The sequence below is a fragment of the Mirounga leonina genome, unplaced genomic scaffold, assembly GCF_011800145.1.
Source record: "Mirounga leonina isolate KUSES-001 unplaced genomic scaffold, KU_Mleo_1.0 Mir_169, whole genome shotgun sequence".
Lineage (NCBI taxonomy): Eukaryota > Metazoa > Chordata > Mammalia > Carnivora > Phocidae > Mirounga > Mirounga leonina.
In genome coordinates this window covers 542,935-547,971 of record NW_023270431.1, presented here as the reverse complement: position 1 = coordinate 547,971, position 5,037 = coordinate 542,935, and positions in this window count along the sequence as shown.

Here is a 5,037-nt window from a genome sequence, read left to right as displayed (position 1 = left end):
ATGAACGAGAAAAATTTCATAGTAGCTGTTAGTTTTATGTGATTTTCAATTCTCCCCAATTCCTTTCTTGTCTCTTTAATTCCTTCTCCCTAAATGCTGGGAAAATGAAATTTACTGATCAAGTCTAACATCTCCACCTTAGAGATTTATTGTGCCACAAATGTTACAGCCCAATAAAACTACATTTTTATAAAACTATTTAGACTCTATAATTCTAAGTATGTATCTACGTATCTCAAGTAAGTATTTTTGTGCTGTTTGAAAGAGAGGATTCTCATTTTGACTATTCTTTTCTCTTTGTTTCTTGTATCCCTCAAATTTCATTTCCTAGCTCACAGTATATCCCTTCATTTCTTCTAAGCTTTCACTCAAATCTTGCCCTATAGCTTTCATATTTCCAAACCACTCCTTCTGCTCCATTTTCCTTCTAAAATGAATTCTCTTTCATCTGTATTTTTTAATTTAAAATAAATATTTTAAAAAATACCTCGTATTTTCACTTCACTTAAATTTTCTTTCCAGTGCTATTAAAGATTCTTTATTTCTCCTTCTCTCTCCCTCTCCCCTTCTCCGCCGCCCTCCCCCACCACCACCACCCCACTGCCGTCAAGTATAGCATCTCATCTATTTCTCTGTACCGAAGCTGTGGTTTACCCAGGGGAGGGACTTTCTCATACACACAGCTCAGTGCTATGATGATTTCAATGGTGCCAGCATATTTTAACCACATCATTATCATGTAGTCCCAAAGCTTTGCTCCCTGAAAACACCATCTTTAAAAGGATTTCGTTTCCATTAATCAATTTTAGAACTTGAGATTCAAGCACGTAAAGCATTGATTAGAATGTTCCCACATTCATTTCATTCTCTTGACTATCTAAGAAAAAGGAATTGTGCAAGAGTCTTTTCTCCCTCCATGCTTACCTCTCCTTTCTATATCCCACCGAGCCCCCCAAGTCTATTCTTCCATACAGTAGTTAAATCAGAGCATGCGGCAGGACGGCATTGTGTGAACTGGTGGCCACACAAGTACTTTGTATTCACTGGAGGTTTAGAAGTACAGCAGCTGCATATAAATATGCATAGTTGAGAGATTCATGATGGTGCCACCTCATTCTAGTGCTGGTTGGCTGCAGTGCAGGCACTACAAATCAATGAACATTTTCCCCATCCATCAGCTGCTCGCTTGCAAGCAGACAAAACACTTACAATGCCAGAAACCCACAGAGAGCTCCTTAGTGAACGAAACCTCACTGTCACAAGATTCAAAATAGCCGTCCCCCTCCCACCCTGAACCTCCACAGCTCTCGACCTCAAATGTCTTTTTTTATCCAATGTGGATCGCGAGCACTTAAAAAATAACACCAGGAATGAAAGAGGGAAAAAAAAGGAGCAATGATAAATCAGGGTTTTGAGGGTCCTCACATTATACTTGTCACAAAACAAAGGATTCTTTGAGCATTAACCCTTTTGGAGGATAAAAACCCATCATAAAGATGAATCTGCCTATGTTGACTATACTGCTTTATGGTTGTAGAGTTTGAGTGTTGAAGCATTTAAATATGCAAAGCATTGTGTCATGCCCATGACAGACATTTGTAATTTATCCATAGTTATTAGATGGCTTTGGATATTGAGGAGTTATGATATGCTGATATGAGAAAAATAAATCATAAATGTATTTAATAGTAGAAATTGCATTTTCTCCCATCGATCGAACAATTGCAGGTATATTTATATTTATAAATTCAAACATTCAGTACATGTACACATTTTAATAAAAGTTTAATTTCATTTAACAACTTCCATATGAAATCATTAATGAATCAAATGTGTATATCCCTTGGTGAAAAGAGCTAAATTCGTTACGCCTATAGAACAAGTCTATTTTTCATTTTAGATGGTTTAACATGAGCAACAAAAATAGTCCATTCTTGTGTAGAATGAATACTTAGCTATTAAACAGTTTGTAATGCTTTCTGACAACTTGCTGATCAAGTTTCCAATAAGAATAATGATCAATTTGATTCCCCATTCATTGATTCACTCACTCATTTTTTTCATCTATTTGTCAAATACCTACTGTAGCACTATGGAACATAAAATATGATAATCCCTATAGTCCCTGTTTTGAAAATGTGAATCTTCTGGTTGGGGAGATAGGAAATACAGTTATATACATGACCATGTGACTTTCATATTTTGAAAAAGTCTAGTCCAGGATGTATGTTGAAGATACAGAGGAAATAGTTCCTAAGTGTATGTGACATATTGATTTAAAACTTCTCTAGCAGTTTAATATGTTTTCTTACATATTGCAGGCAGGGCAAAAACAAATAAAGTAGTTATAATTATCCATAATTATAGCTCAGAGAAGCTGACATGCCTACCTTTTATTTGCTTGTGAGCAGCAAAACCAAAATTCGAACCCCTATCTGCTTAACTTCAGAATCCATCCATTCACTCCTACTAAGCCATGTTGAATTACAAGACAGAATGTGATAATTGCTCTAGGAGGATCAGAGGAAGGAAAGATCACTTCCAGCTGGGATGACCAAAGAAGACATCATTAAGGAGTAGCATTTGAGCAAGCCTTTGAAGAATGGGCACAGGAACAAAGCAAAGACTACAGACAGGAGTTAGCATTGGTGAAACCTTAGGACTCTGGCAAACAAGTTGCCAGGCAGATGAAGGACATCTCTTTCAGTGAAATGGATGCTGTAAATAACACCACTATTTAAAGAATTGCCAACCAGGCTCCTCACTTATTAGAAATGGAATCCACAAATGGATTTGTATTTCAGGTTTCAAATGAAAGTCAGTTAAACTGTTTTGGATCCAAGTTTCTTCATTTCTAAAGTAAGGGCTTGAGCCAAATAATCAAGGGAGACTCTTCTAAGGAAGTCTGTTTTGCAGTGCTTTCATTTTCGTTTTTTTGAGAATATTAAAAAAAAAAATACTAGAAGTAGCTGATTCAACGTGTAGCAGTTATATAACCTGTGTGTAAGTAATTATTCTCAGAACACAAAGTATATCTAGGTATTTACATGTCTATATCTAGACGTCTATGTCTATATATAAACTAGTTATTTGCATTTGAATGGCTAATCTGAGCTCAAGCTCTCATTTTTTTGCCATGTTTTTCCACATTTTGCTTCCCATTAGTGTTTGAATCAAACTGATTTTTATAATAATTTAATCAACATATGTTAAGCACGTGGTAAATACAAGTTTTAGGAATTATGCATTCTTGCTGTAGCTGTTTCTATATTTCAACTATTGGAGAAGATATAAAGATTGAATAGTAGATATTAACTTATCAATAAAAAGGCATTTTTTGTGGTATTCAAATACTTTTGAGTAGATTCACATGTTTTCAACCTTTCTAACTTACATATAACTCAGATAGTATCGAACGCAAGATTTTGGCAATGTTTATTAAACATGTAACAGTGATGTATCTATGTGAAACGAATACGTAGTGTATGTGTACACACACATGCATGCTTGTAAACAAGTTGAGGGAACATGAGAACTTAAAAGAATGATACAATACTTACTTTTTCCTGACTTCAAATCTTTTTTTTTTTTCCTGTCAACATTTCCCCCCTAATTTTTTTTCCAAACAAGAAAAGAGAACAAAGAGAAAGAAGTATTTTGTTTGAATTTAGGGTGAGAAGAAAATCAAACATCATTTTTTTCATAATTTTTGCAAAGGCTACTAAAGGGATATGAGTGGGGAGCTCTTCCTTGAATAGAATTGCCCTGGATGGAATTCCATCCTGCCATTGTTGCTGCCAAGTACATTCAGGGGTAACTGGATGTTATGAGAGTCCCAGACTCTTTTATTTGGCATCTTACACTTTCTCATATGTCCTAAAACCGTATGTTTTGGTAAACGCTTATTTGGATTCTAGTCTATTTGGAATTGAGCTGAATTTATTAGGTTTGTTTTAATGATGTGAATGAAACTGAACCTCACTTGTAGCAAACAATGTGATGCTTTGATCATTTAAATTCTGATTCTGATCTTAAGTGGGGAGAGTTTAAGCTCATTTTGGTTAAATCAGTTTATGGTCAAATTAGCTAATCTTCTTAACAAATATTTACTGAGCACCAACTATATTCATTAGAGCGGAGTCTTGTTAAGATGAAAGGAAATATAATGAGGTTCCTAACCTTGGTGGTTTACATGTATGGGGAGAAATAATATTAAATTTTTGAAAAGTTAATAAATATAAGGTCTTACATACATAAATGCTAAATGAGTGATAAGGTATACAAAGTCCTTTGGAAGCTCAGAGACCAGGAATTTACATTAAGTCCTGGCTTTGTAATTCAGCAGGCAGTACAAGCACCACTTGCTTTAATGGGAGAAAACTCTGAAGATGAATTTGCCCTCGAGTGCATTCTGAGCAGATGCAAGTCGAAAACACTGCTCCAGGGGATGAAAGTAATTGAAACAATTTGAGCAGATAATCACTTAATAAAAAGAAGATGAAACTGGAGCAATGGGTAGATTGCAATAAATTTAACTATCACAACAGAAAAAAAACCTGCCTTCAGAAGATACAAGTACTTATAGGTATGATCTCAAGTTAGGAGAACTTCAGTTTTATGGAGGCGCTTCTGGTGGGAAGCTTGAGTTACTTTTAAAACAGGTCATTGATTTTTGTGAAATAAAATTGGTAAACTTACACCATGTAAAAATTACAAACAAACGTTATTTAGTAATTTCAAAACCAGTCATAGAATTGAATGCTTATGTTTTAAGAAAAGAGAAAATGAATAAATACCAAGAAAGTACAGCATCCTCAGACTGGAACTTGGTTAGAATATTAACCTAATGGCCCTTAAGTCTTCCCATTTTTCTTAGGTACTATCTGTGTAATCATCCATTTGAATAAGCCAGCAAGTGTAGTTAAACATTAGGTGGGAACCAACATTCAGAGAATGTGAATTCCTTCAAGTTAGTCCATTTACCTTCTCAGTGAACTTGGAAATGTGTTTCACATCATATAAATCTCAGATTTCTCA